Below are 12,103 nucleotides of genomic sequence, written 5' to 3'. Positions count from 1 at the left end.
GCGAAGTGTTTTTCCTTTTTTTACATAAAAAAAAGTCACATTGAATCTTTGCAGAGCATATTATTATTTTAGAAAATGTCAAATCTTTTCAGCAGTCAAAGATGCAAATGGAAATGACCTCAAATGACATAGTCTGTGGTTTGAAAATTACCAGAGTGGACTCATTTCCCTCAGGTTCCCTGTAAAACACCCACCCCCTGCCCATGAAGTGGAATGTCCCAACTCTGCTCCCACTGTGACCCAAAGAGATGATGGTAGGCTCCTCAGTCCAGCAGGACCCAAGGGCCCCAGGTGACCGTTGGTGCCGCACTTCCATCTTTCAACCTCTAGAGGGAGCGCTGACCTCTCATCCTCAACCAAGTCTCAACAACCGTGGTCTCCTGTTGCCTGGACTCCTCCCTCCATGGGGGCTGCTGGGATGAAGTTGCTCTTCCTTGCCTCCCGCCACAACTTTACACCACTTGGCCAGCTAAGGATGCAGCAAAACTGAGATCACAACATTTTATTGGTAAATTTCACACTGCACTGGTGGCTGTGTATCCTCTACTATATGTTTAACTGTTAGGACATGAAGGAATGTGGATATGGGTTTGCGTCTGTGTGGCCATGTAGTCTCAATCTTTCTATTTTCCCATCTCTCCTCCCACTTACTTCAGTCTGTCTCCTCCCTCGTTGCTGACTTTCAGTACAGAGCAGGAGTCAGAGTAGATCATCCTCTTGGCTCACAGTAGCTCGACTGAGAAGCCTGGGCTCACTCTCGCTCACTTTTCAAGGCATAAAATAATACTCTGAGATGATTTAGTTGAAAACATAAGTCATTGAGGTGTTTATTCTCATGCCAAAATTTGAAGCCTTACAGGTCAGTTTTAGATCTCTAAAAACCCACAGCACTTACAGGCTTTGATAGCAGTGAGGAAGAAGTTGAGCAGCTCTTTGTTTAGACAAAATATCAAACTGTGGGCTACTTAAAAAAAAAAAAGGCCCTGCAGTGATTTATCAGCCTTTAACCTTTACATACCACAGTGGGATTTCCTGGATCAGGTTTAAGTGCAAACCAGGGTGGCATGACAGAATTTCCTACTGACATAGCTGTTGTTAAAATATTGTGTTTGTTTTTTATTCTTGTGGCCGCCCCACTTGAAGCCCCTCCAGAGTTCTCTGGTTTCTTAGGTTTTATGTACTTGCTGAGAATAACTCCCTCTGTAGTGCCATAGCACTGGGTTGAATTAAATAGACTGTAAAACAGGAGTTTCCATAACCTGAGGTGAATAGGTAACCCAAGACTAATGAGATTGAGGTTAAGCATCACTTTCCATGTTACAGATGTCTGAGCCAAGTGTGTCAGTGCAGAAGCTGCCCGTGTAGTACCAGGAGCCGGCAGCAGAGGGTGTAAGCACAATGAGAGCTCTGTCAGGACCGTGAGGAGCGTTACTACCATATCAGCAGCATCACGTTTAGAGAGGACCCTGTAACCTCACATCTTGAAGTGGTAGAAAGTAAGTTCCTCAGAGAAGTAAATGTCACCATGATGATGAGTTTATGTTAAGGGGATGAGCACAGGGTGTGTTGGATGTCAAAGTATTATTTAAACCAGCTGAAGGACACTTTTTATGACCTGTTATTTAATGAAAACCAAACTAGTTAACACTTGATGTAGTTTAAATAACCCACTGGCCTGTGTGACCACCCTCTCTTGTATCTGATGCTTTCTCAGACCCATATGCAGCTTTAAAAGTTAACCTCTGCTTTCCTTTCCCCGTCTCCCAGTCTTTAACTCTCACTCTTCCCTCCTCCTCTCAGGCTTGTTTTGCCTTCTTGTATTCCTTCTCCTTTGTTGTCTACCATCCTCTATCTCATTCTGACACCATCCATCCTGCCTGTCATCCCATCTGTCTCTTCCTCAGCGTCTTTCCAGTCTCCTCCTGACTCCAGCTCCTCCTCTCCCTCACACCCTCTCTCCTGTTTCGCACCCTACTCCCCCCCCCTCCTCCCGCGCTGCAGAAAGACACCTTTGTAACCTCGGGTCAAATTCCTCTTAATTTCTGCTTCACAAATGTCAATTCTCACCACCTGAATGTTTTGGCTGTGCACTGGATAAATGAGTCCTGTTTGAAGTCACTAGCCAGCAGCGCTTTGGTGGCTCTTGTGTGGTACAGATACCCCACACATTGCGTTCATGCACCTACACACACGCCTGAGGAGGGCAGAGCTTTATTGAGTTTGTGTACCCTTTAGACAGCAAATACTAAACAGAGGGGCGTTTGATGCTCACTGTTATTTTCAGTTCTCTCAGGTTGACCTACACAGTAAGATAAATACTTCAATCCAAACTCTGAACTTCAGGATTGGATAATCCTCCTTACCTTGCAAAAACTATCATTGATTCTGACATCTGAACATTCTGTCCCAAGCACACAGCTGCTCAGTTGTAACTTTTGCACGTAATCTGCTGTCTCCTGAAAAGAGAAAAGCTCCTACCTTTAAAAAGATAGCCAAATTGTTTCCTCTTCCGCATCTCTTACAATGTAGTTGCATTTTCAAACCAAAAAATTAACATATTATGCTTTAAAACATTGTGTTTGTGAGTTATAGTCATAGTAATGACCATAAGGAGAAGTCTTATTGTCTGGAATTTGCATCAAAAGAAAGGAAATGAAAATAAATGTCAGATGCTTTGAGAATTCAGAGTTCAGTTTGACAGCTTTAGTTAGAAAAACATTTAGCTCTCCAATGAAAAGCCATCCACCTTTCTCCTTATTGTTTATAGAGATAAATTAAAGGCAACATCTCAGTATTTACTCACAAGTCAGATTCAAGTTTAACTCCAGCTGCATGAGTAAAGCAGACTTCAGATTAGTTTTTACACTGCAAAAACTTAAAATCTTACCGAGTGAATTTGTCTCATTTTTAGTCCAAATGTCTTCTCCCACTTGATTTAAGATACATTTACTTAACAAGTAACATTTGAGCAAGATAGAGGGACTTGTTTTAAGACATCTTAAATATCTTGTTAAGTCAAACAATCTTGAAATGATCTTGTTTTGAGTTGTAATTTAGAAGAAACAAGGTTTATTTAACATGACGGTGAATCTTGATCTAAGACAAACACTTTACTTGATTTAAGTTAATGCATTTTATTGGAGAATCTATCAGAAAACAGCTCCATGGATAAAAGAAAGAAAGACAGAAAGAAAAGTCGATTTTTTTAAGGGTGGGTTACAGTGTCAGACAGTTTCTTCTAAATCAGATCAAAATATACATCCTCAAACTACATGCACACAATGAAACACCTACTTTGGAGCATAGCTGGCTTATCCTAAAGAACAACATGACTGAATATTAGTATATCCAGATCAATATGAGAAGACATTATATCTCAAAATGCTCAAATTAAACTTTGTCATCTTATTTCAAATACAAGATGGTCTTAAAACTAGAGAAGTGCCGCTATAATACAACTCAAATTAAGGTGAATATATCTCAAATGAAGAAGTTGACATGATATTTATTAGTGCAAAAATCTTGTTTGAGGGAAAAAAATACTAACTGTTATCATTCCTGTCTTATTCTGAGAGACTAAGCTAGCTAAGCAAGTAAAATATTGCTTAAAATACATTTTCCCTGCTCATTTTAAGATCACAGTTTTCTACATATTACATCTTATTTGAAGAAATCTTAACAAGCAAATTTTCACTTCTTCTATTGGCAGATTTTTTTTACTTATACAAAGTAAAGGACCTTCAAATAAGTGTTTTTTCTTGTTTTTGGAGGGGCATTTTTTCCAGTGTATCACAGTTATACATAGAGATTTCTCTGTGGTTATTTATCCTTTCTATGGTATATAACGTCAAACCTGGCAGCCTCACTGCACAGCTTGTTGTCTCTGTAATGTCCAGACTGTTGGGATGGAAAGAAACTTTGGAATAACTAGTGACAACATTTAGCAAAGCCAAATTACTGGTCAGCCGCTGTCCCCATGTTCTTTCTGCTGTAATGACATGCTAGGTTTTGGGTACACACAGCCCAAATCTGAGCCAGGGTGCACTTAGATGACTGAGAGCGCCTCCTGAGCAAAGCTAAATCTGGCTGAGACTGAGAATGGGTCCCACATAAAGGATATAATTCTACATTTGAGGGCGGTTGGTTTTGCTTTCTAATCCAAAGAGTCTGTCAGATAAAAATATGTCAGACTGAAAGATGTGCTAAAAGAAATATTTAAGAAAGACAACATCGTGGTGACACTGCATCTGGGGATGTCGTTTACATGCAGTTTGTGGGGAAATTGACATAAAATATGGAGGCCTAAGTCTTCAGCTGCATTTTAAATCTGTGTCATAAGAGCAGTATTTATTTGTCTGCTTAAAATCAAGTACCTGATTGCACTTGCTCCCTGTTTGTGTGATAAAAATAGCATCCTTTTACACTAGTATAAGCGTTTTCTTAAAGGGGCGTTTGTGTCATTTTGGATTATATTCTATCCACCCTGAAAGCAATCAAAGACTTAAATACTCAGGAACAACATCAGAAAAGGAAAAACATATATAGTTTATACTACATGTCTGAGTGTCAGGATGTTTAACTTCAGCTAAGAAAAATCTGTGTAGCAGTAGGTATTCAATTTGATCATGTAAAACACGCAGAAAGTCCATCAATGATATCTTTATTGCAGCAGATCTGCACATAGACGGCTGAACTCTTTTACCTGGAGAGATTGAAAAGCGCCACCCTTTCTTTTAACTGCCACTGTCATGGAAAGAGACGCTGGGCGGTCTGTGTGGGAAGATTAATGAGCTCTTGTCCGTGTGCCAGGACTGAACGTGAGAGGACCGAAATGTGTCAGTGAAGAGAGGACGGAGAGGAAGACGGGGGCGTAGATGAGAAGACAACAAGGAAGAGGGAGGGTGGTGTTTTCATTCTGCAGCATCACAGTTATTTATGCTGACGCCTTGGCATGTGCATGTGTTGTTAGTACAGTAATGACCCGGATGGGTCTGATGGGTCTGATCTGAAGGCTGAGATAAAAAGCTCTTTGAAGTTTGGTCAGAAGCAGGCAGACTGCAGTGAGCTCATGATCATAACAGCTCAGATTGTTTCTATTGCTGGTTCTCGCTGACCTAATTAACGGGCTGCTCTGTCTGTGTACAAATACTGTACGCGTGCGAGTTTAGCCTCCTGTTTAGAAAATGAATCATTTGTTCCTCTTTATTTGATCTTCTGTGCTTCTGTCCCTGCCAGCCAAGCCTCGCCATCTCCTCCACTTTTACTTTCTTTGAGGCAGCTTCTTAACATATCCTTGGTGCCTCTTGAATTAATTCAGTGCCACTTCCACTGTTTTATTAGGACTTTCTATTTCTCTCTTAGACATAAATAAATCTTCCTTTCACCAGGGATGTATAAGAAACAAAACGCAGTTAAACAAATTCAAACAAAAGTTTTCTAGTAAACTTACTTTCAAGACGTTCATCACTGAGCATCTCTGCATGTTGCAGATGAAGGGGAGGATTTGAGCCAAAAACTCCCTATTTTTTTATAAGAAACGCCCTGATCTCACCCTTTCTCCCATGAGATGTATACACCTTCTTAATCTCAGGGGAATTAAGCACCAGCTCTGTAGTTCCATGCCTACATCTGTCATCTGCACACCTCTGAGGTTTAAATGAGCCAGTTTGAAGACTTTAGAGCAGGGGTGTCCAAAGTACGACCCGGGGGCCAATTGCAGCCCAAGGTCCATTTATTTATGGCCCCAAGCTTCCATCTTAAATTGTGTTATTTATAGCAAAGAAATTAATCACAGTTTCTTTCTACAAACAAAACTACAGTCAATCCAGAAACGTCTCAAAAAGCTTCATATGGACTACCTGTCTAAAACCAAAGCTCTGGGAATTCTGCAAGACGGCAATAAAGAAGAAACACAAGAACTCTTAAAGTTGACAGGTTTTCAAATTCATGTTTTTATCATGATGTGAAAATGTTCTTGATGAACACTAAAACTTCAGAAGACACAAAAGAGGATACAAGACAAGATCAAATTATAAAATTGTGCAGAAAAGGCACAATTTGGTGCATCAAAAATGTTCAGAACTCAGGAAAGTAATTATATAGTTCTTAAAATGTTGTCTGCTGGTCAGAAAGGTCTTAAAAAAAACATGAAAAAGAAGTGTGATGAAATCTAGATCGTGATCCTGCCATAGGAAAATAATGATACTAAATATTAAATAAATATTTCATGTATAACTTTTAGGATTCCTAAGTCTCAGTAGGAGCCACTGGCCCTGAGGTATTCTGACAACATCATATGTGGCCCTCTTTGAAAAAAGTTTGGACACCCCTGCTTTAGAGAATCTGTCTTATTTGAGTTGCTTCATGCACAGTTTTTAAAAGTGATACGTTGTTGTCAGTTCACCTGTGATATCTGGATTTAATTTGTTATCCTTGTCATGGTCTTATAATGAGATAGTGGACCTGGGCACTAACATATGACAGACTCGTCTCCCCGGAGATGTACTCAAAGTTATGTTCTCTGTTAGCTCTTTGAGTCACATTGTAGTACATGTTTCCCTTCTGATGTGTTCTCTGTCTCCCTCTTAGATGTTTGAGACTCTTTTTAGTTGTTTCCGCCTCTTTTGTGTCATTTTGTTTTTTTTATTGACTTTCCAAAAAACAGTCTCTGTAAGTAGAAGCTCTAGTCCAGCTGCCTGCTGACACTTTGGGCCCTGAAGCTCGGCAATAATCCAGGTCTCAGCTAATCATTTTTAATGAGATTTCCTGAGATTTCCTATTTTAAAATAGAATCATTAAGCTAATGCAACAATCACAACAAAGTTTAGCTGGAAACACTGTTAATACTGAGGGGCAAATGTTCAGATCTAGTGTAGGCAACTTTTAAGAAACAATAAGAATATATTGGATTTTGAAAAAATCCAACCAGATAAATGTCAAAGCCATTCCTGTCAAACTCTCCAACTTTCACTCCTTCACTTACGATGTCAAACAGGTTTATAAGACTTGTCCTATACAAGCTGGGGAGTGGAGTTCAGCATATGGTTGAATAGATTAAACTACCTTTCAGCCATTCAGATGCACCTAGGTTGCTAGCTTCAGCTTGTAAGTAGACCCTACTGTTGTGCAATAAGGTAACGGGCAGAAAGGCCATCCAACAGAGAGCTGCAGTTTTTAAGCCTGGTGACTGAAATTTGAAGTTATTTTGAAACTACTTGCTCTTCTTAATCTACTCAGTCATTTTCAAACCCACTGTAGAGTAAGACATGCATAAATGCATTTTCTTACTCTACCCATATGGGAAAAAAATTGTAGATTTTGCTAAATGACCACCCTTCAGGCTTTTGAAGCTTCACGTTTGATAACATCCTCCGTTATGTGCCTTTTCCCGTCTCTTTCGATCCCCCCCTTCCAGGTCCCTTCTCCTTCTTTCTTTCCTTTACTCACTGAGCTCTCTTCCACATTTAACTTCATCTTCCTCCCTTCAGTCACATCTTTCTCATACCCCAGGCTTCTCTCTGCTTCACTACTGTACCTAGAGAGAGGGCCCTGGTCTCAGCAGCTTCCTGTCTCACAAAAGACCCCTCTGTTTCCCCCCTCTGTGTTTCCTCCGCTGCCACCCCACCCCCTTCCTCAACACCCCTGTGGTACATTCCCTCCCTTTCCCCTGGTGCATTCCTTATTGACCTCGGCCGGCTGAGGAGTCCCTCTGTCAGCGTGCTCGGTGAGAGTGGAGCTGAGCCTTAACTGACTCGAGAGAGCATTTTTAAAAGTTTTGGTTCGAGGACGAGTCAGGTTTAAAGTGAATCACTCTGAATATGTCTGAGCTTAATCTTTGCTTGGAAAGCTCCGTGTGCAGCGGGACAGACAGGACAGCCTTCAGCACAAAATAATCATCATTAAATCATTTTATACATAAAGCATTTAAAACAAACAAACTATCATGTGCTGATTGATCTCTCTTAAGCTTGTGGCTGCATGGCAAATATCTCCAAAGTGTCACATGAACAATCTCACATGTGCCCTTAACCTGCCAACTTGGAAGAGTGTTGGAAAACTTGCTTTGCATGAAGATAAAAGGCACATTATTTACACAAATACTGCATATGGAAGTTTAATGTTAGAGCATGAGTGAGTTTTAGCATCAATGGACAGATCGATCACAGTCCATTTATACCTTCTTCCAGCTATTTGCATTTTACAGCTGTTTAATATTTGCTCAGAGTAAAAACACAGACTGTTAGCTGCACACATTGAGTTCTCAAACCATTACAGCTCTCTGTGTGATCCCGCTGTAATGATACTAGAGAGTTTGTTTCATCAGTGACAGTCAAATGCTTATCCATGAAGACTCATTATAGAGTGCAATAAACCCATTGGCAGTTTAGCTCTTCCTTTGTCTGAAGTGTCACAAGGTGATACTTAAACCTAAAACCAAACTTCCATGGCACTGACATATATTCTGCATAGACAGGGACATTTATAGAGGCAAACGATTGCTCTTCTTTACTGCCAAAAAACATATAATTAAGTCTGCACAAACATGTGTTTCACACGAGGTTGATGTGCTAAATTACAGACACACATATTACAAGCATGTGTGTAATTTGCATGCTTCTGCACTAGATAGGGACGCTGTTTTATTGGTATTAGAATAATTAAGGCAAGATACGTCTATACTATCAAAACAGATAGAAGTTCATTATAAAGGCTGTTGGTCACTGTTGCTTGTTCCACACTGAATATCTTCCAGTCTTTCTGTATTTGTAAGTCATGTTCACACATTTTGATTTAATCGATCCCTCAGTATTGACAGACAAATGCCGTATGAATCCCTCGGGTCGCTTCAAACAGGAAGAGCTCAGTTGGGCAGCTGGTGTGAAAACCGGCTGCTGCTCTGGCTCCTCCACGGCTCTTTGTAACGCTCAGCTGGGACAGGTACAGTGAGGTGTCACTGCAGCGGCAAACTGACCCACCTGACCTCCCCTCCCGACCTCTCAGCGTCCAGCTGACTGGTCTGGGTCACAGCCGGGCTTCACTGCCCTCTGTCCCTTCATCGTTCAACCAACTGAATACTTCCAATGCTTCACATACTTGCTGCATCTCCTCTTTCATCCTTAACAATGAAGAAAAGCCACAACACAGATCTGTTTTCAGTCAGAATCTCCTCTCTTCAAAATGTTTTGCAGAATCAATGGAGAGCTTTTTCCCTCCTGAAAAAAGCCTTCTTTTTTTTTACATGCAACACTTGTTAGTGATGATGTAGCATTAGATCCCCTCTTTTCTGTACTAGTCAAGTTCTTTCTATTTGTTGAAAGTTTTTGGATCTTTTGAACTTTAGAAATTTAGTTGGAACATTGAGAGTATCCAGGTTTAAGTGCTGTATGCTTTGTGCTCTTTCTCTCAGTGTTGCACTCACGTATAGTTTCATATCTTTTCTGTGTTGACTGTTTACTCTTTTATCCACTTTCTCAAAATGAGCAGGTGAAGTGTACTGAATCCTCAGACAGTTGATCCAGAGATATCTTCCCATGTTCCTTCTTCTCAGCCTGATGTATGCTGCGATAAGTCTGGTGAGTCAGAGGATAGAGATGCTGGGGGGGGGGGTTCAGGATTTAGTACGGTAGTTTAGCGTATTTCCTCCTCATTTGACATATCTGAGTGAGTTCTGTTGACCTGGATACATGTTATCATTGTAGAAGTGATATAATCGTGCAGTAAAATTGTTAAAACAGCCTTCCATCAGGCTCAGACATCCTAGCTAAATAAAAGTGCAATTGTACAGAAAAACGACAATTGGACTGCGTCTTGTCATTGGAGACCCCCTCTCTTTACTGTCTGGTTGTATAAGGTGTGAGGTGGGTAATTTCACCCGTCTGTTGTGCCATAGACTCAGAGGAGTCAGGAGTCAGTATCAAATGGTATAAATACCCAGTTGTTGTTAAATGTCACATAAAATGGTCTCACTAAGTTCATGCAGATGATGTTGATTACTCACTAACATCCAGGGATTCCTGGTTAATGCGGCAGCACAAGCACTTTTCAGGAGTTCCTGCTTTGGTTGCTTTCTCTGTTTCATACAGGCCCTGTATGCGTGACATTGTTGTTCCCCGCGACAGTGAGGCATTTGAACAGTCACAACATGAGGACAACTTTTCCACCGTGATGACTGGCCTGCAGTCAGTTGCTATCCATTTAGCAGCGCAGTAGTGAACTTCTTTATTCTCACGCAATCAAAAATAGTGCTCTGCTGGCTTTTGTAAAGCTGTAGCCCACTAACATCAGTCTAATTAGCTCCAACTGAATGCTTCACTCGAAGGTGGTAGTTCAAACTTGAAGTACTTTGGCAAGGTTTTAGTTCTGTTAGACACAAATGTAATTCATTTTTATGTTTTTTAAAGGAAAATGTGCCGTTCAGAAGCGCAATGATGTTTTATGCATCATGTCAAGCAAGAGTGGAGAGCAGGAAGACGCTGCAGCAGCTTTTCTATGGTGTGTCGGAAGTGACAATTTAGGATGCTGTAAAAAAGTTAACTTCTCACCTTAATTACACCGTGATTAACAGTTTTAACACTGTCAGATCTATTATTTACATTTTCTTTGCAACTGTCCTTAAACAGACACAACTCTAAGCATACAGAGCCATGCAGGGAGGACTTTCGTAACCTGGCATGAGTAAGCACCGGTCAGAAGTGCTCTGAAAAGTAGGTCAAGGGCACTGCCAGCGCAAAGAAAAACACAAGTCTTTAACCAGGGGCTCATCACAAGAAATGCCATTTAAAATGTAGTGGGAAAACTCAGCGGCACCTTCACAACCTTTGCCGAGTCATTCTGCTCCAAACTTCACTGTAGCTTACTGTGTGCAGCAGCAGTTACAGCTGTTGAGGTGACTTCATTTGTGGAAAAAGCTGCAACTTCAAGGACACAAACGTGTTGCTGTGTCACAGAGGGCTAAGGTCCCACCCTGTCTTTTAGTCAGTAGGTCAGTTAGCAGTGCTTCTGTCCATCCGTCCATCCACCTTTTCCCTCCCCTCTTTCTTAATTTTTTTTTCTGGAATCTCCACGTGTAAATACCGTTTGATCCCTCCTCCATCCCATTAGCTCGCCCTCTCTTTCTCTCCCTCCCCTCACCTCTGTCCTCTCTCTCTCCTTCTTCATCAATGGCCTTCATTCATTCCCTCTCTCCCTCTGCATGCCTGTGTGCCCCCCACCACCAGCCCTCTGCCCACCCATCCTCCCTCCTCCCTCCTCTACCTATTCATTCCTGTGATTTTTCCTGCCTGTACCTTTCCACGGCCAAAGCGTCCCCTCCCAGGCAGCAGTTTGTCCAAACCCTCACTTGAGTCCTATCTCTCTCCTCCATCTTTGGCCAGCTTTCATTTTGTGGATTTTGGTGTTTAGATGCAGATCTAGCTGTGTGTGTGTTTTTTAGATTCTTTGGCATTCACAAGTAGAAATGTAACACCGGTACTCGTGGGTACAAATTGTTATAATTCCTGGTATTTTGGATTTGGTTAGATATGGAACTTGACTGACATTTCTTCCTTGTAGCACAATAAAGCTAAATATGTGATGACAATTTAAAATACAACACATAAAACATACATACGTGGAATGAATCTACTTTGTGGCTCAGTATAGCATCATTTCCTCCGCATCTGGCCCATGCAATATCACCAGTCCTTCTAATGGCCTTTTATTAGTACAGCTATTATAGGCCATCTGTGCAAATTACCTTCTAACAGTGAGTAATTGTGCTAAATTGAGCAAATCTTGGCATTCACCTATTGCTATATTTAACGTTAAAGGGAGGGACGCTGCATTCAAACTGCCAAAGAAGTATTGCTTAGTGTTGAAAGCCATAAATGAAAATCACACAAGAAAAATGTTAAGAATGAGAAGGAAGGGAAGACACGGATTGGAGTTTTTAATTTGGTTTGGTTTGTTAAACATCACAATGCTCCACATAATATACTGTTTGCTCACATGTGTACCAAACCTCACACACAGACACACCCTGTTATACATCTCTTGGCACGCAAACTTCAATGCTTATGAACACTCAACCCACTCAGTGAAAAAAAAAAAAGCTTCCAAGGTGTAC

At 41.0% G+C, this 12,103-nt stretch overlaps 1 protein-coding gene across 1 annotated transcript in view; it reads left to right on the top strand.

The window, feature by feature from the left end:
- The window catches only part of col11a2 (collagen, type XI, alpha 2), a 69,810-nt gene that overhangs the window by 5,793 nt on the left and 51,914 nt on the right, over positions 1-12,103 (top strand). The window contains exons 4-5 of the mRNA XM_034705718.1: positions 175-508; positions 1,324-1,496. The gene's annotated coding sequence lies outside the window, so the exon portion shown is untranslated. The remainder of the gene's footprint in view (positions 1-174; positions 509-1,323; positions 1,497-12,103) is intronic.

This window comes from Notolabrus celidotus, chromosome 16 (assembly GCF_009762535.1).
Source record: "Notolabrus celidotus isolate fNotCel1 chromosome 16, fNotCel1.pri, whole genome shotgun sequence".
Lineage (NCBI taxonomy): Eukaryota > Metazoa > Chordata > Actinopteri > Labriformes > Labridae > Notolabrus > Notolabrus celidotus.
The sequence above is the reverse complement of the archived record's forward strand: the minus strand, read 5'-3'. Positions and strand labels throughout refer to the sequence as shown.